The sequence below is a fragment of the Aedes aegypti genome, chromosome 2 (genome assembly GCF_002204515.2).
Source record: "Aedes aegypti strain LVP_AGWG chromosome 2, AaegL5.0 Primary Assembly, whole genome shotgun sequence".
Classification (NCBI taxonomy): Eukaryota; Metazoa; Arthropoda; class Insecta; order Diptera; family Culicidae; genus Aedes; species Aedes aegypti.
Genome location: NC_035108.1, coordinates 212,224,874 through 212,251,650, shown reverse-complemented (window position 1 = coordinate 212,251,650; position 26,777 = coordinate 212,224,874). Strand labels below are relative to the sequence as shown.

Here is a 26,777-nt window from a genome sequence, read left to right as displayed (position 1 = left end):
TCTTTAAAAAAAATGCAGATAGATTTGATGAAAACTTCTCTGAGAAATCACTAAGAACATTTTCCCAGTTGTATCTTATTTCATTATTTATGAAAACCTTGTGGAATATTAGGAGAAATTAAGAAGGAATCAATAATTTTTGCTGTGAATTTTTCAAGCAATCCTCTACAGGGTGTCGACTCAATTTGGAAAATAAAATTCCCTGACTTTACCCGACCTTCCAGTAATTTTTCAGAAACATTTCAAAATACTGAATTAAGTTTAACCCGTATCCGACCGGGTTAAGAAAAAAAAATTCAAAAAATTCTCGTGAAGCTATTTTCTATCCGATTTGCAAACTTCTTTCACTATATGAAATCCAAACTCTTCTATTTTCATATGCTGGAGAAAGTGGTCCAAAATTTTGCCTGTGGCCGGAGTTATTCCGGTGTCCTCCTGGGTCAAGTCGGGTAAAAAAATGATCAACTTCCTTTCCTGAACAGTTTTATAATACTAAACTGTCATTTAACTACTTAAGTTTTATAGGAACAGTCAATCGTGCAACATGAAAGATAATCAAGTGATTTAAGGAGCCACTTTCATGGAAGTTTCCTTGAAAAACTGAAATATGCCTTCCGGAAGATCCGGAACATCCGTAAAAATGGTCAAATCGTTAAAAATGACTTGGAAAGCCGCGGTTTTTTTTCAATCTCACTAGTTTTCAACATACATTGACATAAACGATGCTTTGAGTGCATAAGACCCTGTATGGCCATTGGGGGGCTCACCGGAAGATCCGGAACATCCGGTAAAGTGGTCAAATCGTTAAAAATGACTTAGAAAGCCGCGGTTTTTTCAATGTCGCTAGTTTTCTACATACATGGACATAAACGACGCTTTGAGTGCATAAGACCCTGTATGGCCATTGGGGGCTCACCGGAAGATCCGGAACATCCGGTAAAGTGGTCAAATCGTTAAAAATTACTTGGAAAGCCGCGGTTTTTTTCAATCTCACTAGTTTTCAACATACATTGACATAAACGATGCTTTGAGTGCATAAGACCCTGTATGGCCATTGGGGGGCTCACCGGAAGATCCGGAACATCCGGTAAAGTGGTCAAATCGTTAAAAATGACTTGGAAAGCCGCGTTTTTTTTCAATCTCACTAGTTTTTAGCATACATGGACATAAATAATGCTTTGAGTGCATAAAACCCTGTATGGCCATTGGGGGGCTCACTGGAAGATCCGGAACATCCGTAAAAGTGGTCAAATCGTTAAAAATGACTTGGAAAGCCGCGGTTTTTTTTCAATCTCGCTAGTTTTCAGCATATATGGACATAAACGAACAAACAAACATTTCAACAGAAACCACGTGGGCACACATCCATGTGTAGTATCATTTCAGTATTTTTCTATCACGTAGGCTGCTACATAGTAGTATCCACGAATGTCTCATATTTTCTAGTTCACATCATACAGACCCATACTGCCCATAAACACATGTTTGCATGGATTCCTACTCACATGGGACAATTATGCGTTTATGGGCAGCATATTCCATATTGGGGCACAAAACAGGTAAGTAGCGGGTTCTGCTGCCACCTCTACGAATGCTGGACGATCCGTTTCCGTATTGTAAGATCGGTCAATCGTTAGAAAATGCAGATCGCCGAAAATGTTTTTTTTTTCTCGGCATCCTCGCAAGATACCCTGCTTCGGAAGTAGGGCGCATTAGAACGGATGCGAATCGAATGCTCCACTTCCAAAGTTAGGTATCTTGCATAGATTCGAAGAAAGATCCAACTTCGGCGAGAAACCAATTCGAACTTTTTATCGCCGACAGTCTTGCAATTGGATTGCACATCAGATATAGAATCAGATGCTATGGCAGAATAGACTGTGTAACGGTTCGTAGTACTCCCTCAGCAGGTTATCGAGGTTTTGTCGCGATTAGTGTAGTTTTCGTGTCATTTGAATGTTGTTAATTCAGGAAAGTGTTTGTGTTGTGTGTTTCTGCTCTATGTTTGGTCACCCGATCGGTACGCAGTCTGCCAAATGCTACCACAATTTGAAGCCACCGACCAATAGAGGACTCTGTTAGCGTAGTAAGCTTTGCATTATAATTGAGCAAAAATCATTCGTTGCTAGACTGTATACCTGTTCAGACGCTTTTACTCTCTATCAGGTTATCGGCCCAGTATAGCTGTTTGCAACGGGTAGCCTAGCAACCTGCTAAACAAACAGCCGAAAGGTGAATTTTTTTTTTGCAGGAAGATTTTCTGAGCAGTTCTGAAACATTTCCGTGAGAAGAACGGGAAACAGATTACCACCAATTCAAGACGGTGTTCCGGTTGGGAATGGAGAACGAACAAGCGATCCAGCTCAAGTCATCGGTTTCGGCGGCCAAAGGGAAGAAGCCCCCGGGGGAAACGAAATAGCAAGAGCGTGTGATTTGCGGATTCCGTTCAGTAGCGCTTCCCATCAGTCCCTGGAGAAGCTAAAATGGTCGAGAGGACTACGCAGCGTGGGCATTCGGAATGCGGATGGTGATGATCAAGGAGGGAACTTGGCGTGCCGTAAATTCAGCGGACGATATGCAGTTCAGCGAGGACTTGTCGGACCGTGCTTTAGCGACGATTTGCCTCAGTATCGAGAGGTACAATTACAGCCTAGTCCAGAGCGCAAGAACGGCCAAAGAAGCTTGGCACAGTCTCCGAACGGCCTTCCAGGACAGCGGAAAGAATCGCAAGATTAGTCTGCTGCGGAAGCTAATGAGACTGGAACTCAAAGACTGTTCATCCGTTGAAGAATACGTAGACGAAATTTTGACCACAAGCCAGAAACTGCAGGAGATAGGATTTCCGCTTAACGACGAGTGGATGTCGTTGATCCTCATGATGGGGCTGCCGAAAAGATGCGAGGTCATGGGAATGGACGCCTCAGGTATCAAGTGGACGGCAGATTGGGTGAAATCAAAAATTCACCAGGACGTGACGATCGAGTCCAGCACCAGGGCTGGCAGTTCAACCGGTGCGCTAGCAACACGTCCGAGACAAGCAAGCAAGAAGGATAAATCGGCCATGAGGTGTTTCAAGTGCGAGAAACTTGGACACTACGCTTCGGAATGTCCACAGAAAACGACGAACAAGAACGAGAAGAGTTCTCGTAAGAAGGCACTACTGGCGTGTAAGAAGCAGAACGGATCACTGGAAAAGTGGGTACTGGATTCTGAAGCTGAAGACCATATGTGTAAGGATGAAAGCATGCTAGTTGGCACGAAGGTCGTATCGCAAACCATCTTTGTTGCAGGTGCATCCGAGATACCAGTTGTCGTCACTGGAAACGTCAAGATTGACGCTGATGTCGATGGTGAGTGCTGTAGCCTAGATGTCTCTAAAGTCTTATGTGTTCCAGATCTCGCAGTAAATCTCCTTTCTGTGAGTCGCATTTGCAAGAAAGGTTATTGCGTCAATTTTACCAAGGAATCATGCGTGGTCAAGCAAGAGTCAACGGGAGAAATCATAGCCATGAGTCGTGGACGGCCTTTACCGGCTGAGCCAGGTTGGTCAAACGATCGCGTGCGTGGCACGTCCAGCCTCCAATTTGGAAGTCTGGCATCGGCGATTGGGTCATTCAAACATGGACAGCGTGAAGCGACTACCTGCCATGGTGAGTGGTATGGAAGTTTCAAACGGGGCGATGTTGCCTTGTGTCCCATGTATCAAAGCGAAGCAGCAACCTCTGCTGTTCAAATCCGGTGGCAAAAGACATTCTCGAAGTGGTCCATTCGGATGTGTGCGGTGCGATGGAGAAACCGTCAATCGGCGGCAACAAGTATTTTGTCACTTTCATCGATGATGATGCGAGGATGACGTTCATCTATTTCCTGAAATCGAATAAAGATGTGTTTAAAGCGTTTTTGGAGTTCAAGGCTTATTCCGAAACCCAGACTGGAAAGAAGTTGAAGTGCCTGCGCACTGATAATGGTGGAGAACAGTCTTCCGAAACCATCATTGTGCAAGAGAGACTTAAAAAGCATGCCTTGAAATTTTTCATTACCAAATGATGAATGTGAATCCTCGCATTTCAATGCTCCTGTGATCATTTGATCTAAAGTATTGCATCATTGATGCAAATCATTTCAGCTGATCTGGATTAGAATATGTTTGCCATTTGAAATTGCACCACATGATTTTGAGTGCTCGATTCAGTAATCGAATGCTGCGAAAATTTTCTGATGTCCATATAATAATTCAATACAAAGAATTTACTTTTTTGACCAAGTTTATCATCACTAAAGAGTATCTGGGATAATACCGCTTACCTTTAGGATGGTGCCTTGAAAGGAGAATTTCAAGATTGAGTAATTTAAGTAAATGAAGTGGGTAGGGGCTCAAAGGGAAGCACTTAGTCGATTTCACCATGTGATCTAACCATAAACTAAATTGGACTCGACAAAATCTTGCCCATGAGATCTTGGTAGGAATCTAAATCTAACTTATCATAGCCCGTAATAATTTAAGCGATGTTGAGGAAGTTCGGGCCTAAGATTCGTTACGTGTCATGTGATGGTAGTTTTAGGTGAACATGTCGCACGTAATAAGTGAACTATTGCCGGAAACATGAATAAAAAAACTGGAAGCAGGTAAGATGTTGCCATTTGTCAAAAAAAAAAAAGAAAACTGTCGCCTAGTCGCATTCAGTTGTGGGCAGAATAAGTAAAGCTCGATACACGTAATTCCTAATGTCGTCAGTACGTGCTAGTAAAAATATGCTTATAAGCACGATGAGGCTCCTGATTGAATCTGGCACCAACGGCAAAGGCCGCCGATTGAAGTGCTAAACGAAAAAAGGCAAGAGGTACATGTGTATTTTGGGGCTTCAGGTTCCCATTTGGCGCCGTAGTGGACAAGCCTTGACCAAATTGCATGGCTATTAATATAGAGTCGTTTTATATCTCATTACCAATAATACAGTGTTTCCTATAAAAGAAGAAAAGCAACAATAAAATACAATAAATCCAAATAAAATTTTATTTGCATTATAAAATACTCAACCTATTTCAGAACAATGAACATTTTCACCCGCAAACAACTGCATTCTGACAGTTTTCAACCACGCAATGCCACGATAATCGTGCGGTTGCTATGCCTACTAGACATATTCGCTCAACAGAAGGAGTTGATATTTTTTAAGATCATTGATGCAGTATTTTCACGAAATGATAGGATCAAATCAAAGCAATGCTGGATTAGGAAATGAGGAGTGTGCATTTTCCTACTCCCTAATTTATTGATCAAAGCAACGCAATGCAAAGGATATTTTGAAGACTGGTGGAGAATATGTCAGTAATCATTTCGAGGAGTTTCTCAAGACACACGGAATCCATCACGAGACAACAGTGCCTCACAATCCGGAGCAAAACGGGTTGGCTGAACGCATGAACCGGACGATTCAGGAGCGAGCAAGATGTTTGTTGTTCGACAGTAAGTTGGACAAGCGATTTTGGGCAGAAGCGGCATCGACAGCGGTATATCTAATCAACCGAATCAACAAAGGGCATCTTAGTCACCCCATTCGAGAAGTCTACGGGAAGGAAACCGGATTTATCGAAACTGCGAGTCTTCGGAGCAAGAGCAATGGCGTACGTTCCAAAAGTCAAGCGTGCGAAGTGGGACCCCAAGTCGGTACCGTGCATTTTGATCGGCTACTCGGAGTGTTCCAAGGCCTATCGTATGTACGACACGAAGAAAAATCAAGTTTTTGAAAGTCGAGACGTTGTGATACTGGACGAGCGACCGGTACAGGAGTTACCGGAGACGGACAATGCGGATTTGACTATCGAACCGATGGTTTTTACGGAAGTTCATCCGCAAGAGACCGTAGATGGCGAGCGCCAGGTGAATGTGATCGACGATCAACACGTGGTCGTCAACTCGAGCGAGGATTCCGACAGTGCAGAGAGGGATAGCAAAAATTCGACGGCAGATAGTGCGCTAGAAGAGCCACTGGATTTGCAGCAGATTTTCGAGTAAACGGCTCAAGTGCTGCTAGTGTTAGATTCTGGCAAATCGCATTCTAACATCGTATTTGATGACACATTTTCTTTTTTCATTATTGTGTTGGTATCATTGTGGTCACCTTCCTATAAAAAAAAGTTTCATCAGTCTCAACACAAAAACACTTAAAGCTGAGTTTTGAATCAATGTTGGGTTTTAAGTGTCCACTCATGTCAATGTCAACCGCCCTGCAAAATTATATTTTGCAGTAATTTGTCTAAGTACGTCATAAATTTGTCTACAAACTTATGCTTTTACAGGGCCAATATCTCCCACATAATTAAAACTGCATTTATTCGTAATTCACTTGACTTTATAGTCATTGAAAAGTGTGATGTAAATATTCCTGTAAGAATTTGTAAATTTTGAAGCCCTTTGAGAAAATATTAAAATTTATTTTTTGCAGAGCCATCTTGGAGCAATCTTAGGAAACTCGAACCACAATATTATTCATTTAGGTAGGAGCGTTTGAATATATTTGTGAGCGCGATTTTATTGTGGTTTGTTGTGTGCCCTGTTATCGACGTATTTCATTCATCCATTCTGACGTCCAGCCAGCGTATCAGAAAACAGGAACATAGAAAGCCTGGACAGAAGAATCCACAACACACCATCGGGATTGATCGCTCTCCATCTTTTACTCATTATTCCTCTAGAATCAGTTGTGTTTTGTGCTTCAATCAGTCTGTTTGGGAATCATAATCGAAACCAACAGTGTTTGAAAAATCGTCATAATGGAACTCTGATATTAACCAGTGCTGTGATTGTGAGTCATATATAATGTTGAGATTGACCTTCCTTTGGATGCTATCAACTGGTTCTTTGTTCTTGCAAATTTCAGCGAAAACATATTTCTGCTGTCTTTTGGAACGGGAGACGAGTAACTGTGTAACAGAAAAGCTGCAAGGCTCATGCGAATCTTTCGTTCCGGTTGGAGAATAATGAGCACCAGCTATCCAGATGCACCCCTTGGGATTCGACTTGTAACCGCTATATGCGGGAAGATTTGTCCCCGATGGCAAATCAATCGATTGCTCTGGTGAGTTATTTGCTAACAAGTGAAATGATTAATTACTAGTATAATTGACGATTATGAGGTGGCAGTGCAAAAATTTGTGCTGATAACAGATAATACGTAGGACAATACAAATCAAAACGACAATTTTAACGTTGATCGCCTTGACATTCAATGTTTGGAATGGCAATTTTGCACAAGAAATGTTATTTAATATACCTACCTAGAATGCAATTGTGGTGATGAATCATTTAGATGTGGAAGAGAACTGACAAGAGTGACAATTTGAAAGCTAGTGTGATTGTTGTAGACAAGCTGCATATGCAAGCAAATATTATATCATGCAGGGGAAGAAGATGATAACAGTTGTACCACAGTTATGGAAAAACCACAAATATGGATTAATGTTGTATTTAACACAGAATTTCTTTTCAATTGAATAAGCACTTAGATTTTTTTCTCACTCTTTTTTTTACCGATATTGGCACCACCGAGCGCTCAGCAAACACTGTTTTAGACGCGATTTCAGCAAGTATGATGCTTTTTTGCTAAGGTACAGTCACCCCTCAGTTATGGATGGCAATTTTTCAGAACAAAATGTGATTGAAGGTCATGGTGACGATGTACAAAACCAAATTATCTTTTTGGTCCAGCAGAACTTATTTGTTTTGGGATTAGGGGTACCGGGGGCAGTATGGACACCCGGGCAGAATGGACACCCCCTGTATCTTTGCATAAGCGAATACTTTTACACTTTAAATGCAAACAATATTTCAGTTGCCTATCGGAGAAGTAAATTATCCACTAAAATTTCAGAAAAAAATGTTCAAAACATTGATTTAAAATAGAAAAATTGAGCATGTTTTTACTTGGTTCGAAAATTATAACATTCACACCTCACCAAATAAGGTTTCAGAGGCAAATGACTGCAAGTTGACCGATAATGTAGCTCTTGATTTTAATAACTACTAGAGACACATAATTTGATCCTTGAGACACGCAAAAATGTCATTTTTGTTGCGCTGTGTATTTGATTGACATTATTGCAGTTAGCACTAGATGTGAGAATGTTAATAGAGAGGTTTTATGCATTAAATGAGGGAATTTTTAGAAAAATACATACATACAAAAAAGTTAAGTGTTGAGACAAACACGACAAACACTATTTCAATTCGATAAAAATTTGCATGAAATATTAAATCTGAATGTATATTGATCAATATTCATGTTTCGACATTGAATTAAACATAAATCGTTGGTTTTGGAATATAAATGAATGTATTCCGAACAAAATTGAACGAGCAAATTAAAATACCTATTATTAAAGCATACCTCTGGCGTCTAACGTCATATGAAAAAATGGCCCAAATTTGTGAACTTGCTTTTCGCAAAGAGATTTGAAACCGAATTCATGTTCTACTACAATAAGGCTGTCAAGAATAATTGATGAACTCATTACAACTTCATCAAATAGCGTTCCGTAAATAGTAAAATCTCATCAATTTTCATTTTTTTATTTTAATACCGCAACAAGGGATGGTACACAAATTATGTCACGCTAAATTTCAACTTTTTCGACCCCCTCCCTACCCCCTTTGTCACACTTTTTGTATGATTCATCCAAAAATTTTGTAAGGCTTGTCACGCTTGGCTCGACCCCCTCCCCCCTTGGAGCGTGACGTAATTTGTGCATGATCCCCAATGGGCAAATTACTCTATTAGTATATGAGAACATTATTTTGCACAATAAATTGAAATTATTGCTCATGTTACGAATAAAACTTAGTATGGCTTTCCACTCCTGTTTTCATTTCAATGTTATATAATTCTTCAATAACCTAGCTACGAATGTTATCAAGATTTTATCAGAATCATGAATGGTATTCTCTGAAAATTCTACTCAAAGAAAGCCACGTGAGAATACCGTCCAAACCTGACAAAGAATCCTCCTTAAAATTCCGTCAAAAGGGGAAAGTAAGACCCGGTTTGTGTGTCTAATAATTCTGTGGTATTCTGATGTATTAATGGTAATCATGTCAGAATCCAAATTCGACCGACATCAATCCAAATTACTGTTTTCAATAAGCGCCTTTAAGAGAAATAATAGGTTAACGATCCAAATTTCCTACTACTAGTGCACAAAGCACTCAAATAAACAAAAGTTTCTAGATTATTTCGATAGACTTATACCTTTAAAATTTTGATAACTTGTTTAATTTGTATTTTATGCTATTTCACCAAAGACGAGTTTCATCTTAACTTCGAATTGGTAAATCTGACATAAATTTGAAATCAATGTGTCATAAGAATTCGATTACGATAATTACGATTAATCGTAATCTCATATTCTTTGAAATTGTTGAAGTTGAAGTTAGTTTGACATCTGCTCTTGATATTCGAGTGCTTTCCAATTGGATTTTTTTTTCAACTAGCGAGCACCCAACCATTGAGTCATTACATGTAGCAGAGCCCCATGGAGAGAATCCCCACTGTATTCAGAAGAGACCTTCTAAGGTTTTCTAAGGGTTTTCTCAAGGCGGGGTTGGAAATTATCAGGGTTGTTATCTAGTTCCTTATCCGAAATAAAGATTATTATTTATTTAATTGGTGTTACATCAATTAATTTGATAAAACCTCGTTAACGATGTTACGCCAATTTACTCGGTCCATGGCTGTGTCTCTCCAAATTCGATTTTGGCCCACGTTCTCCAGATCTTGTTGCACCTGATCAAGCCACCTCGCTCGCTGTGCTCCTCGCCTTATTGTGCCAACCGGATTCGACGCGAACACCATCTTTGCAGGATTGTTGTCCGGTAGTCTTGCAACATGCCCTGCCCAGCGCACCGTTCCGGCTTTCGCAACCTTCTGGATACTGGGTTCGCCGTAGAGCCTAGCGAGCTCGTGGTTCAATCTCCGCCGCCACAAACTGTTTTTCTGTACTCCGCCAAAGATCGTCCTAAGCACCCTTCGTTCGAACACTCCAAGTGCTTGCAGGTCCTCTTCCAGCATGGTCCATGCTGTACATTTGGTGCGAGAGTGAATCTTTCTCGACCGTAGCTTCTTCTGGAGCCTATAGTAGGCGCGACTTCTACTGATGATGCGTCTCAGTATTTCACGACTAACGTTGTTATCAGCCGTTAACAAGGATCCGAGGTAGACGAACTCATCAACCACCTCAAAAGTATCCCCGTCTATCGTGACACTGCTTCCCAGACGGGCTCTGTCGCGCTCGGTTCCGCCTATCAGCATGTACTTTGTTTTTGACGCATTCACCACCAGGCCGACTTTTATCGCTTCACGTTTCAGGCGGGTGTACAGATCTGCCACCGTTCCAAATGTTCTGCCGATAATATCCATATCATCCGCGAAGCAAACAAATTGGCTGGATCTTGTGAACAGTAGGCACGAAAGTCCATCACCCTGTCGAAGTCTCCGGCGGGATTCGAACGAACTGGAATGTTCGCCCGAAATCTTCACGCTATTCTGCACACCGTCCATCGTTGCTCTTATTAGTCTTGTGAGCTTCCCGGGAAAGCTGTACTCGTCCATGATTTTCCATAGCTCTTCGCGGTCGATGCTATCATGAGCCGCTTGGAAATCGATGAACAAGTGATGCGTTGGGACTTGGTATTTACGGCATTTCTGGAGGATTTGCCGTACAGTGAAGATTTGGTCCGTTGTCGAGTGGCCGTTGATGAAACTAGCTTGTTAACTTCCCACAAACTCATTTGTTATTGGTGATAGACGACGGAAGATAATCTGGGATAGCACTTTGTAGGCGGCAATCAGGATAGTGATCGCACGATAGTTTTCACATTCCAGTTTGTCGCCCTTCTTGTAGATGGGGCATATGACCCCTTGCTTCCACTCCTCCGGCAGCTGTTCCGTTTCCCAGATTTTGACAATCAGCCAGGCTGCCAACCTCTCCGGGCCCATTTTGATGAGTTCAGCTCCAATACTATCTGTAGGATCGGAACTCGCAATAAATGAGGAACACGCGTCTAGCTTACTTGCTCGTCGGTACAAAAGTGATTTCTTTATTTCGCTCGCTTACATCCAACCACACAATGTATGCCCCAACCCGGGAGCATCATGACAGCTGCAGTACAACGTCAATGTACCGAAAAATTTTGGTCCGTGGTACTGTCAAACTCAATGAAATCATGGAGTGTTCTCAAAATAGGGCGTAAACTAGAATTATGCTTGATGGACATAAAAAAAGTTTTACATATTTTGTTTGGCATTTGTAACATCATTATAAACGAGTGATCACCAAATAGCGATTCTCTAAAAGGATTTGTACGGTCATCGGGAAGATTTTGTATGGCCCACGAGCGAGTTTTGAATAGTGGTGTGATGTGGTCCGCATGCTGTAAGTTGCTTATAGTAATCGTTCCTTTGTTTACGAAATTATTTTTTGACCACTTGGCAATTCAAAGCAAGACAAATTTGTTAGGGATCGTTCAAATATTACGTTCAAACACAACAAGGAGAGGTAAGGGATATTTTGTAGTGTTTCGGTCTATACAATAAATTGAAATTTTCCATATAAAACCTGTTACTTCAGGGAAGGAGGGGGTTTAAATTGGCAAATTTCTTCGTCACATAATATTTGAATCATCCCTTAGATATTTACGATAATCATCAATTTATGGGAAATTGACTGTAGTTATAAGCTTGAAATCAATCTAAGATTATATCAACTCGCAGTACATTTTATTTTGCGGATTTGAACACTTTTTTTCTCATACTCACCACCAGATGTCTAAGTTTCAATCAGATAAGCTTATTGGATGAAGTATCCCGCTTTTACGAACGCTAATATCACCAAAAATTAGCCCACTTTTACAAAAAGGGATCTAGTGATCTGGCGTTTGACTTGGGTCGCTTGATATGGACTTATCCACCGGTGCACTAAATTTACTCAGTCCAAGAATTTTTACACTTGACCGAAACACGTGGGAAGCATCTACGTGACCCGCTAAAACGTCAAAATTCTTTAACCGAGTGAATTTATCACACCGGTGGACAAGTCAATAGGATAATATTTTCAAAGCTGAACGATCACTTAGACATTTGGTGGCTAGTAGGAGAACCGTCATAAAAGAGATTGAGTTGAGACCGCACCGTGTGCAGCATAGGAAAGAGCAAACATATTACACTTTTTCTCGGAATAGTTATGTTGTAGACGATCAGAGAGCATTGAAAAACCTGATAAACTTTTTTTCCTTCGAAAATGTACAGATCCTACAGTGCTCATGTACGATTAGTGGGATAAAATTGGAAAATTGGTGTTTGGCTACATAGGTTATAAACCTCCGGATTCTTTGTTTGTGGTTAAATTTGTTATGAAATCACGCGTATCGCAAGAATAAAGGGTCGAAATGATTATGCCAATGGAAAATAGTTTAATAATTAATTGATTATGAGCTAATTTTTGGGTAAAAAAAATTGAATTTTGGACGTAAACAAACATTTTCAATGACATTTCTCTCCTTCTTCCCTAGCGACCTCTATGATGGTGGCGCATTAAATTTGCCTATTGACCGGAACAAAGCCAAACGTCAATATGTTGGATCCCTACCAGAAAGTAAGCTAACTTTTGGCGGCCTTTACCGCTTTTAAAAAGCTGGATAGTTCAGCCAATGGACTTATCCACGGTCTACTTTTCTTGTTGATTTTTTCCGATCTAAATATGTTTACATAAAATAACATCCACGCCAACACGAATGTTCATCGGATGAACAATGCGTGGATGAATGTGCAACGAAATCATTTATTTTTCTGTATACATCGCCCGCTGTAAAGGTTTTCTTCACGCTGAAAGTTGCAGCGTGACGTCATCGTATATTAGTTCATAGGCTTATTTGATTGAAACTTAGACCTCTGGTGGTGAGTATGAAAAAAAGTGTTCTAATCCGCATAGAAAAAAAAACTGCAAATAAAAAAATATCACTTTTCGACTTGATTCGATCTCCAATTAAAATATAAGGACACCGTCTCCAGCCATTTAGCTGCACGGAATGTAACTTAACACTAGACAATGGATAAGGATGCTCCAGTGGCACAATTGAGAAACATTCCTGACGAAAAGTTTCAATGGCTGGAGTGGGAATCGAACCCACACCCAATGACACGATGCGCTTAAATGCCTAACGACACTAACCGCACGGCCACGAGGCTCACAATATTTTATTTTATTTTACGGCCAGCGCTTTCTTTTGAGGGCATAAAAGCGATCCACAAATCAGTTAGGCTGTATTGTAAGTAATTTCTTATAGATTACTTTTCCGCAAAACAAAGCACTAACACGTCATTTAATCTTTTCATCGAACGAATTGGTACGCTCTTAAGTTCATTTGGTGCTTAATGGTTGGTATCCACTTCGTAAGTACTGTGTGGAGTTTTATATTCAAAAATATTCAAATGTTTCAATATAGTACTTTTAGAATATTGTTTCAGAAATGTGTACCATAATAGCTTTCAAATGGTGGACCGAACAATCTGTAGATCTGTTTTACAGTGGGGTAATTCCACAGTGGGGTAATATTTCAGTATTTTGAAGATCATATTCTTAGCAAAATTATAGAGGACGTTATAATCTCAAAATAGTAATCTGAATATCATGCCATTCTGTCGCACAGTAGAGTTAGTAGACCAGATTATTAGGCAAAATTGTAAATATATTTTAACTTATAACATGTCAGGACGAACCTCAATTTTCAAAACGCTCATATCTAGCAATTAACGAACTGATTGTTTTAGCTTTTATTGAAGGGGAATTATTATTATAGTTGTACCAGCTTTAAGCATAGGCGCAATTTAACTGAAACCTTCCACGTTTTTGTGAGATATATATTTTGTGAGATTATATAATTTCTTGTATATTGTGATATATATTTGCTTTGCTTTTTTGCACAAAGTTGATCAAATAGGTCTGGTTTTTGGTCTGATTTTTAGAAGTGACCCAAATCTTATCAGAAAGGTGTAGGTCGATGAATGGATAATTATTAAAAATTTCAAATTTCAAAATTTTGGTCTTTAGATGATTGTATAGACGTGGCCAATATCATAATTGACTTTACACATCCAATATTGCCAGTATAGACGTGTTTAGTCTGATTAAAATATATTTAAATTTGCGGCTGACAAAATCGGGTCAACAAGGGTGCTAAAATCGGGGGTAGACAAAATCAGGGGTTGAAAAAATTGGGCCATTACTGTATCCATGAAAAATATCAATTCTTGGAAATCATCGTAGACAGTTACAGTTTTTTGCAAACTAATCAGAATTCCTTATTATACACCACAAAAGATGATCGAAGCTGTTCATGGACATAAGTGACCACTAGAACTCCCTCCGGAAGATCCGCAAAATTTGTCGTAAAAATCATCAAAGTTCATTACAAACGTATTGAGATCAATTATTATTCAACTTAAAGGATGGGTTTGGCATTCATAGACAAATCTCATGATAAGTTATCCTGAAAAAAAAAACTACGTATGTCTAGGTTGATTTCTTCGAGATGACCATTTTACGGTTATTCCAGATCCTCTTAAGTGCTTTATATTGGTCACCCACATAGATTAACAATCTAAATCATCCGTTAAGTTTTACTACTATGATTTCTGATGAGTTTGGAAAAGACCGCAGTGGTCTATGATAATTTTCTCGAAATTACCATTTTTGCGGATGTTCCGGATCTTTCAGATGCCGTTATTGTGACCACCTAGGTCCACGAACCATCCAAATAATCTATTGCGTTCTATAACAAGGAATTCTGATGAGTTTGCAAAAAACCGCAGCTGTCTTGGATTATTTACATGAATCGACCATTTTTACGGATGTTCCTGATTATCCGTCAGAGTACCATGTTGTTTATCATCGGAGCCAAGTGTTCCCCAACATGTAAGAGCCTATATTGCACTAAACGAAACCTGTCTGATAAGAGTTGGGTCACTAGCCAACGAGTTCATTGAAAACCCAGAGCCACTTGATCAGATTTTAGTGAAAAGCAAGAAAAAAAAACAGACATACTCACATCTCACAATAACGGGGATGGTTTCAGCGGGGCGGCACCAACGCTGAAAGCTAGTATAACTATTTTCTTCCACTAAAAGCCAAAAATTTCGAAAATCGGTTGGAGCACTGCTGAGAACGAGCATTTTGAAAATTGTTGTTTCGTCCTGGAAATTTACGGTTTATGGTGCAAGAAAAAATGAGGCAAATGTCAAAAATAAAAAAAAACAGTTTTCGCCCTTGAAATCAACAAATCGAAAAAAATAAAAACACACAGTCTTTTTATTTTGCAAATAAAACAGCTGTGTGTTTTTATTTTATTCGATTTGTCGATTTTAACGCCGAAAACTGCTTTTTCACTTTTGATATTTGCTCCATTTTTACTTGGGCCTTAAGTTAACGTAACGCGACATCAAAACTTTCTATAAGAAGTATTTATTTTACAATGTCAAAAATTAGGCGATTTTCGTAACGCGACACCATATTAATGTGATTATTTGAAAAAGTACGTTTTCAAAGAACCAATAATTCTTTGAAAATAATTAAACCCTAATATTACAATGTCATCAAATAACCTCCAAGTTAACGTATAAACGATTCATATGACATTTGATAAAATGTGATTCAGAACTTTTATAAAAATGTTATAAAATATTTAAATTTCTCAGCAATAGATTATATCAAGTTTATATAACTTTTCAGGTATGTTTTTTATGGTATTTTCAATCAAATTTATGTTTTTTATACAACTCAATATATTGTCTTTCAAGTTCTGCATAGCTTTTAAATTATTACAGAGTTTGAAATTTTGATACCTTAGCGGAGATGTGTGTGGAATGTGTCATTTGATTTTCTTGACGGAAAACCAAACACATTTGACAAGGAATTGGTAGTGAAATAACCGGGTAAATGTCCAACTAAGACGGAACTCTTCAATCACATGTACGGTTAGCGAACAATACTTTTTAAAATGATATCTCGTTTTTATTTTTATTAACCTTTTTAGGGTTTGCTGCATTTCTGATTCACTTCGGCTGGGAAGTCGGAAGTAAAAATAAAATAATAAGGTACCGTGGGGTAAGTGGATACAGAAATATCATTAGTCAACTTCATTATTACGTACAGCTTACGTAAATAATGTAATTCAAACTTTTTTCTGTGGATATCAAATGAGGGACTAATATACTTCAAATCGTCATTTATTTAGATTTTCCTGTTTTTTATGTATTGAGTATGAGGGACTTGAAAATTTGCGCCAAATAATCCACTTGCCTCACCATGGTGGGGTAAGTGGAACACCACTAATTTTTTTTTTCCCAAAACATATATGGTGTAATCATGTATACTAAGAATGATATTGCTCTCGTTCTTGTTATTAGTGCTAGTTATGCTATGTTTTGATACCATAAAAATTGAAAAGTGTCTTCATTTTATCAAAATATTATTGAAAATATTTATACATTAGTTCACACTAATTCAAACAAAAATAAAACATTGTACCTAGAATTATTTGGAGAAAATTCTTTAATATAATCACATTAGTTATAAAGAAGCATTGTAGGATTATTCCTAACGATGTTTTTGAAAAACACTTGTAGTTTAAAATTATAAGATACATTTATTTTTGTTCAACAAACTGAAATCTTCTTATTATATTATTGAATGTATTTGTATCATCTGTCTAGAACAATTTATATGGTCAAATAAGGTACGATAACAGGTTTTCAATTGAAAAATTTGTTTATTTTGCTCTTTTGAAACTCAGCTTTAATAAACCACGAAAAGTTTTGTTAGAATTATATATATTTTATATTTTCTTATACCAGAAAGATTAAAATAAATTTTAGGTGAAATAATTCAAATTTTCTATAGTCAATTAGGCAAATTTAAGCTAGTAACGAGAAACAGTAAAAACAAAACAATATTTGCGAGTATTCAAACTTATTCAAATTATCGTAAGCAGTCTGCCAATAAATGATAATAATACTTGATCCACTTTCCCCACCCCATTAAAAAGTGGGGATAAGTGTACCATGTCCAATATATCTGTATTTATTTATGAAACTCACATATTTTTCATTGTGATTCATACAATTAGAACTGAAATGTTCACCATGCGTTGAAAAAACTAGTAGAATTTGATTTAAGGCAGAGATACAATTAATTTTTGATTGACGGAAAACAATTTTGAAATTAATTGATTTTTGCAGCCAACAAGTTTTCTTGTGTTAGTGTTGGTGCAGTATCAGTTTTGCATTAGTATTAGTGTGGACGTTAGAACATAACCTAAAACGAAGCAATGCTGCGAAAACATTCAACATATTCAAGTATTTATGCTCAATATAGACAAATGATCCACTTACCTCACTGATACACTTCACCCACTGTACCTTAATTATAGGAGCTATACAATTGTTGTAATCAATAAAAAAAATATTAGTTGATAATAAGAAGTAGGGGAACTTACGTATTCTCGTCAGCTTAAGCCGATGCCGTGCTTCTTTTGTAATTTTCTCGGACATCAGCAGACAAAGTCCGTGTTTGTCTAATTACATTTATACGTTGCTCAATCCTTTATCGATTCACACCGACAGACTTGTCAAAATGATTCTAGAATCGTTTTCACAACGCTGCAAACATCCCTTGTCAGTGTGACTATTGTCGGCAGCCTCAATCTCTTCGGCAACTTTCCCATAACAACTGCTGGTGAATCTCTTCGGCAGCTCAAAATCAGTCGCATTTTGAGGCGTGCTCGTTTGAATTGATAACATCTCCGGCGATATCGTTTGTTTAGTCTCGGAAATCTCGCCAGCGGGAACCGGGCAGAACGAAGAATCATCTGAATGTTTCCACTGATGTGTTTCGACAGAAAAATACTGTGTATTTGGCGTTTAAAATTTGATTGCCGATAATAGTCGAATGGTGCCGAAGCCGTAAGTCTCCCTATTGTATGTTTCTTGTTTGACAATTGGGAATTATACGATTAGTCATACACTTACAGCTCCATATCCTCTTCTTCTTCCAGAAGAAATACCTAAAGGTGGTTCTGGAGAGCGAAGAGTATGTGCATTCTGTACATCGCTTGAGCAATTCAGCGAGAATTGCCATTGGCGTAGGAACAGGGGGGGCAGGGGGGCCAGGCCCCCCAGAGTCTTCCAGACCCCTTCCACAGAATTTTGAATGAAAATATATATGAAAAAAAATGTTAACATAATTCTAAAGTGAAGTAAAATCTTCTGAATCTATTGATAAACATTCTTCAGTAGTTACGTTCTTTTATTTTGTTCAATAATAGTGGGAAAACCTAGCTTGTCGTTCACAGCATTAGTGTGGCGGTTCTGAATTCGTTGAATTGTGCGACCATCGAAAAATTAAGCGTCCTGCTGTCGCTCGACATCTCCGTTTCAAAATACTGTGATACTAAAAAGCGTCAGTGTCCTAGAAAATCGGCTCCGTTAATTCGTTTTTTCTGAGTAGAGCAAACCAAACTATTTCAAATGTTCTAGCATAGTGTAGCCTTTTAACTGAATTACGATTTCTTGTGTTCTTGGAGGGTGTCCTGATCGAGGTTGAAATTCATTGATAAAAAAGGTCTTGGCAAAAAAAAATAAATAGGCAACATTACTAAAGGAACTTCTAAGACGTAAAATAGCTGCAATTATTGGCGAAAAACAAGGCCTAATTCAAAACATATCTCTTCAAAGAATTTCGAACTTACCTGAGGCTTCAAAAAAAAAGTAAAAAAATCGACCATAATTTTTGATTCCAGCAATATGTTCTTTTTCTGTTTTCGCTTCATTTTTTTTTAATAATTTCGTATGAATGAACTTTTGAATTTATCTCTAAACTACGTTTTACCGAGTAAGTTTTTTACAGTCTCAAGAATTTTAGTGATCAAATCCGTTAATGTATATCGAAGAGTGGTTTACACCTTTTGCTTCAAATCTTTTAGAAAGTAGTCAAATAATATTGAGATTTGCTAAAAATTTCTAAGCCTTGAAAAAGTTCAAACTTTGCCCTAACATTTTTTTTTCTAAATAATCATTGATTCTGTCAAATTCCTTCATATAGGGGAATTTACGTATTCTTGGCAGTACAAACCGATGTCGCTCTTCTTTTGCAATTTCCTCGAACATCAGCAGACAAATTACGTTTTTGCCTGTTTACATGTATGCGCTGCTCAATCCTCTATCAATTCACACCGATAGACTGGTTAAAACCTTCTTGGAGACTTATTTATAACGCTTCGAACAACCCATATCCGTGTGACTAATGTCGGCAGCCTTAAATATTCTCTTCGGCAGATTTTCCATAAGCACTGTAGGCAAATCTCCAAATCAGTCGCACTTTGAGGCGTGTTCATTTGAATTGATGGCATCTATGATGAAATTGTTCGTCCAGTCTCGGCAATCTCGTCAACGGGAAGCTGACAAAACAAAGAAACATCTAAATGTTTTCATTGATGTGTTTTGAAGAAAAAAATCTGTGTATCTGGCATTTGAAATTTGGTTGCCAATGGTGCCGAAGCCGTAAATGACCCTAGTTTTCCCAAAAAAGTTATTAAAAACTTTTTCGCAAAGTTCATTATAAATTGCATTGTAAATTGCGTTACAAATTCTCCTTTGTTTTTTTTTTGTAAATTCTACTTCAAATCCTCAGATTCTACAGGAATTATATACGAAAAGTAATTTTGGAATGTCTTTTGGCTTCGAATCTCCAGAAGAAATTTATTGAAAAATCCCAGGCATATTTTTACTTCCGAAATAAGCAATTTAGCAAAATAATTGGGCAGGGATTAATTAAGAAATTCATGAAGAAATTTGTGCAGATCTTCCTTAAAACAATGTTTCAGAAATTGTTTTATAAATTCTGCAAAAAATATATATTCTGGAATTGAATTCTAGTACATTTTAAAGGCGGAATTCCTAGAGGCTTTTTGGCTTAATTATGAAGATTCTGATGGAGCTCCTTGAATTTTTTTTATTTTTTAATGTGATTTGAGCGATTTTAATTATCCTACAGTTTATTGTTTATTTATCCAGCCCATTGATTCACCTCTAGAGAAAAAATATAGATAACCACTTATCTTTGGTTGTTTCGATCTGATTTAACATTTTGTTGTTTCTCCTTCCTTCACATGACGTATTCTTAGGCACCTTCGTACAAAAAATCGTACTCCAAAAGCTAACATTTTAAAGAATCTAAAGGAGAAAAATGAATTCCAGGAGTTTTAAAATTTTTCAGAGTTCTTATACGTATGGCTCCTGATTTCTGAAAATCCATCAGGAATTCCTCATCGAATTTTTGAAGTTATGCAAAAATTTACTCCAAGTTTTAAATTATGAATTTTGTTATAAAACATTTTTAGCAGAGTTCTTGATAAAAACCGCCAATATTTTCACCTTCAACTTTTACAGTTCTACCACAATAGTTAAAAGTTTTTAGATTAATTTGCCATTAAAGCTTCGGAGTTCATGCGAAACATTTTCTAAAATGTAAGATACAAACACCTTTATAAAAATTCCATCTGTTTTAACATAAACCATTGTCTATTATGAAGACGATAAAAATTAACAAGATTTTTTGTAGTTAATCCTACAAAAAAACGCCAAACTTTTTCATCGTCATGACGTCAGAAAGTTCCAAAAATTCTACGATTAATTCTTGAGTTTCCCGATAAGAGTTCAATATTTTTCCAAATTCAATTTGAACTTTGATAATAAAAAAAGAGAAATTTCTGAATAAATTTCTCGAAAATTTTTAGAATATTTTCACGGAAGAGTTAATGAAAGAATAGCTGAACCCATTCCACTAAAAACTTTGAAATGATTGAATTGAAAAAATATGGGTAAGGATTTTGGGGATTAATATCAAATTGACTTTTAGATAAATCTAAAAAAACACTAGACTAGGGTAGAAGCACCGGTTTTGGCCATACGTCAGTTGTAGCCATAGTGGATTATACACCGTTTTACATAGCCAATCAGCATGAAACCTTTTGTGTGCAGTAGGTCACATTCATATGATAGAGCTACATTCATTTACTTGTCCAAATTGATTCAAAACATAAAAAAACAATTAATTTTCCTTATAATTTTAGCTCCCATACACCTAATTTGGCCAGGGCACTCCTAATTTGGCCACTCTCATGAGAAATCAATGCAATTGGCCAATTTAGGAACCGAAGTTAAATCTCTGGCCGAAACTGGTTCCGTTGGCCTATATTGACCAACGGGATTATCAAAGCGAAAAAATGGTTTTGGCTCAGTTTTGATATTTTACACATATAATATGGATTGAAAGCTTGCATTTGACATATTTGTTGTATAAATACGGCTTCCCATTCAGTTTTTATTGACATTTTCTCTTAGGCTGGCCAAAACCGGTGGTTTTACCCTATTTTCTTTAAAAAAAATGCAGATAGATTTGATGAAAACTTCTCTGAGAAATCACTAAGAACATTTTCCCAGTTGTATCTTATTTCATTATTTATGAAAACCTTGTGGAATATTAGGAGAAATCAAGAAGGAATCAATAATTTTTGCTGTGAATTTTTCAAGCAATCCTCTACAGGGTGTCGACTCAATTTGGAAAATAAAATTCCCTGACTTTACCCGACCTTCCAGTAATTTTTCAGAAACATTTCAAAATACTGAATTAAGTTTAACCCGTATCCGACCGGGTTAAGAAAAAAAAATTCAAAAAATTCTCGTGAAGCTATTTTCTATCCGATTTGCAAACTTCTTTCACTATATGAAATCCAAACTCTTCTATTTTCATATGCTGGAGAAAGTGGTCCAAAATTTTGCCTGTGGCCGGAGTTATTCCGGTGTCCTCCTGGGTCAAGTCGGGTAAAAAAATGATCAACTTCCTTTCCTGAACAGTTTTATAATACTAAACTGTCATTTAACTACTTAAGTTTTATAGGAACAGTCAATCGTGCAACATGAAAGATAATCAAGTGATTTAAGGAGCCACTTTCATGGAAGTTTCCTTGAAAAACTGAAATATGCCTTCCGGAAGATCCGGAACATCCGTAAAAATGGTCAAATCGTTAAAAATGACTTGGAAAGCCGCGGTTTTTTTTCAATCTCACTAGTTTTCAACATACATTGACATAAACGATGCTTTGAGTGCATAAGACCCTGTATGGCCATTGGGGGGCTCACCGGAAGATCCGGAACATCCGGTAAAGTGGTCAAATCGTTAAAAATGACTTAGAAAGCCGCGGTTTTTTCAATGTCGCTAGTTTTCTACATACATGGACATAAACGACGCTTTGAGTGCATAAGACCCTGTATGGCCATTGGGGGCTCACCGGAAGATCCGGAACATCCGGTAAAGTGGTCAAATCGTTAAAAATTACTTGGAAAGCCGCGGTTTTTTTCAATCTCACTAGTTTTCAACATACATTGACATAAACGATGCTTTGAGTGCATAAGACCCTGTATGGCCATTGGGGGGCTCACCGGAAGATCCGGAACATCCGGTAAAGTGGTCAAATCGTTAAAAATGACTTGGAAAGCCGCGTTTTTTTTCAATCTCACTAGTTTTTAGCATACATGGACATAAATAATGCTTTGAGTGCATAAAACCCTGTATGGCCATTGGGGGGCTCACTGGAAGATCCGGAACATCCGTAAAAGTGGTCAAATCGTTAAAAATGACTTGGAAAGCCGCGGTTTTTTTTCAATCTCGCTAGTTTTCAGCATATATGGACATAAACGAACAAACAAACATTTCAACAGAAACCACGTGGGCACACATCCATGTGTAGTATCATTTCAGTATTTTTCTATCACGTAGGCTGCTACATAGTAGTATCCACGAATGTCTCATATTTTCTAGTTCACATCATACAGACCCATACTGCCCATAAACACATGTTTGCATGGATTCCTACTCACATGGGACAATTATGCGTTTATGGGCAGCATATTCCATATTGGGGCACAAAACAGGTAAGTAGCGGGTTCTGCTGCCACCTCTACGAATGCTGGACGATCCGTTTCCGTATTGTAAGATCGGTCAATCGTTAGAAAATGCAGATCGCCGAAAATGTTTTTTTTTTCTCGGCATCCTCGCAAGATACCCTGCTTCGGAAGTAGGGCGCATTAGAACGGATGCGAATCGAATGCTCCACTTCCAAAGTTAGGTATCTTGCATAGATTCGAAGAAAGATCCAACTTCGGCGAGAAACCAATTCGAACTTTTTATCGCCGACAGTCTTGCAATTGGATTGCACATCAGATATAGAATCAGATGCTATGGCAGAATAGACTGTGTAACGGTTCGTAGTACTCCCTCAGCAGGTTATCGAGGTTTTGTCGCGATTAGTGTAGTTTTCGTGTCATTTGAATGTTGTTAATTCAGGAAAGTGTTTGTGTTGTGTGTTTCTGCTCTATGTTTGGTCACCCGATCGGTACGCAGTCTGCCAAATGCTACCACAATTTGAAGCCACCGACCAATAGAGGACTCTGTTAGCGTAGTAAGCTTTGCATTATAATTGAGCAAAAATCATTCGTTGCTAGACTGTATACCTGTTCAGACGCTTTTACTCTCTATCAGGTTATCGGCCCAGTATAGCTGTTTGCAACGGGTAGCCTAGCAACCTGCTAAACAAACAGCCGAAAGGTGAATTTTTTTTTTGCAGGAAGATTTTCTGAGCAGTTCTGAAACATTTCCGTGAGAAGAACGGGAAACAGATTACCACCAATTCAAGACGGTGTTCCGGTTGGGAATGGAGAACGAACAAGCGATCCAGCTCAAGTCATCGGTTTCGGCGGCCAAAGGGAAGAAGCCCCCGGGGGAAACGAAATAGCAAGAGCGTGTGATTTGCGGATTCCGTTCAGTAGCGCTTCCCATCAGTCCCTGGAGAAGCTAAAATGGTCGAGAGGACTACGCAGCGTGGGCATTCGGAATGCGGATGGTGATGATCAAGGAGGGAACTTGGCGTGCCGTAAATTCAGCGGACGATATGCAGTTCAGCGAGGACTTGTCGGACCGTGCTTTAGCGACGATTTGCCTCAGTATCGAGAGGTACAATTACAGCCTAGTCCAGAGCGCAAGAACGGCCAAAGAAGCTTGGCACAGTCTCCGAACGGCCTTCCAGGACAGCGGAAAGAATCGCAAGATTAGTCTGCTGCGGAAGCTAATGAGACTGGAACTCAAAGACTGTTCATCCGTTGAAGAATACGTAGACGAAATTTTGACCACAAGCCAGAAACTGCAGGAGATAGGATTTCCGCTTAACGACGAGTGGATGTCGTTGATCCTCATGATGGGGCTGCCGAAAAGATGCGAGGTCATGGGAATGGACGCCTCAGGTATCAAGTGGACGGCAGATTGGGTGAAATCAAAAATTCACCAGGACGTGACGATCGAGTCCAGCACCAGGGCTGGCAGTTCAACCGGTGCGCTAGCAACACGTCCGAGACAAGCAAGCAAGAAGGATAAATCGGCCATGAGGTGTTTCAAGTGCGAGAAACTTGGACACTACGCTTCGGAATGTCCACAGAAAACGACGAACAAGAACGAGAAGAGTTCTCGTAAGAAGGCACTACTGGCGTGTAAGAAGCAGAACGGATCACTGGAAAAGTGGGTACTGGATTCTGAAGCTGAAGACCATATGTGTAAGGATGAAAGCATGCTAGTTGGCACGAAGGTCGTATCGCAAACCATCTTTGTTGCAGGTGCATCCGAGATACCAGTTGTCGTCACTGGAAACGTCAAGATTGACGCTGATGTCGATGGTGAGTGCTGTAGCCTAGATGTCTCTAAAGTCTTATGTGTTCCAGATCTCGCAGTAAATCTCCTTTCTGTGAGTCGCATTTGCAAGAAAGGTTATTGCGTCAATTTTACCAAGGAATCATGCGTGGTCAAGCAAGAGTCAACGGGAGAAATCATAGCCATGAGTCGTGGACGGCCTTTACCGGCTGAGCCAGGTTGGTCAAACGATCGCGTGCGTGGCACGTCCAGCCTCCAATTTGGAAGTCTGGCATCGGCGATTGGGTCATTCAAACATGGACAGCGTGAAGCGACTACCTGCCATGGTGAGTGGTATGGAAGTTTCAAACGGGGCGATGTTGCCTTGTGTCCCATGTATCAAAGCGAAGCAGCAACCTCTGCTGTTCAAATCCGGTGGCAAAAGACATTCTCGAAGTGGTCCATTCGGATGTGTGCGGTGCGATGGAGAAACCGTCAATCGGCGGCAACAAGTATTTTGTCACTTTCATCGATGATGATGCGAGGATGACGTTCATCTATTTCCTGAAATCGAATAAAGATGTGTTTAAAGCGTTTTTGGAGTTCAAGGCTTATTCCGAAACCCAGACTGGAAAGAAGTTGAAGTGCCTGCGCACTGATAATGGTGGAGAACAGTCTTCCGAAACCATCATTGTGCAAGAGAGACTTAAAAAGCATGCCTTGAAATTTTTCATTACCAAATGATGAATGTGAATCCTCGCATTTCAATGCTCCTGTGATCATTTGATCTAAAGTATTGCATCATTGATGCAAATCATTTCAGCTGATCTGGATTAGAATATGTTTGCCATTTGAAATTGCACCACATGATTTTGAGTGCTCGATTCAGTAATCGAATGCTGCGAAAATTTTCTGATGTCCATATAATAATTCAATACAAAGAATTTACTTTTTTGACCAAGTTTATCATCACTAAAGAGTATCTGGGATAATACCGCTTACCTTTAGGATGGTGCCTTGAAAGGAGAATTTCAAGATTGAGTAATTTAAGTAAATGAAGTGGGTAGGGGCTCAAAGGGAAGCACTTAGTCGATTTCACCATGTGATCTAACCATAAACTAAATTGGACTCGACAAAATCTTGCCCATGAGATCTTGGTAGGAATCTAAATCTAACTTATCATAGCCCGTAATAATTTAAGCGATGTTGAGGAAGTTCGGGCCTAAGATTCGTTACGTGTCATGTGATGGTAGTTTTAGGTGAACATGTCGCACGTAATAAGTGAACTATTGCCGGAAACATGAATAAAAAAACTGGAAGCAGGTAAGATGTTGCCATTTGTCAAAAAAAAAAAAGAAAACTGTCGCCTAGTCGCATTCAGTTGTGGGCAGAATAAGTAAAGCTCGATACACGTAATTCCTAATGTCGTCAGTACGTGCTAGTAAAAATATGCTTATAAGCACGATGAGGCTCCTGATTGAATCTGGCACCAACGGCAAAGGCCGCCGATTGAAGTGCTAAACGAAAAAAGGCAAGAGGTACATGTGTATTTTGGGGCTTCAGGTTCCCATTTGGCGCCGTAGTGGACAAGCCTTGACCAAATTGCATGGCTATTAATATAGAGTCGTTTTATATCTCATTACCAATAATACAGTGTTTCCTATAAAAGAAGAAAAGCAACAATAAAATACAATAAATCCAAATAAAATTTTATTTGCATTATAAAATACTCAACCTATTTCAGAACAATGAACATTTTCACCCGCAAACAACTGCATTCTGACAGTTTTCAACCACGCAATGCCACGATAATCGTGCGGTTGCTATGCCTACTAGACATATTCGCTCAACAGAAGGAGTTGATATTTTTTAAGATCATTGATGCAGTATTTTCACGAAATGATAGGATCAAATCAAAGCAATGCTGGATTAGGAAATGAGGAGTGTGCATTTTCCTACTCCCTAATTTATTGATCAAAGCAACGCAATGCAAAGGA

General features: G+C 38.7%; 1 protein-coding gene across 2 annotated transcripts in view; it reads left to right on the top strand.

Annotated features, from left to right (window-relative positions):
• The first annotated feature begins 6,587 nt into the window (after positions 1–6,587).
• LOC5576993 (glucose-6-phosphate exchanger SLC37A2) overlaps positions 6,588–26,777 on the top strand; it is a 54,620-nt gene continuing 34,430 nt past the window's right edge. Inside the window, exons 1-2 of one of the 2 annotated variants that reach the window (XM_021843882.1) lie at positions 6,588–6,806; positions 6,882–7,079. The gene's annotated coding sequence lies outside the window, so the exon portion shown is untranslated. The remainder of the gene's footprint in view (positions 6,807–6,881; positions 7,080–26,777) is intronic. The other variant, XM_021843881.1, reaches the window with a different exon arrangement.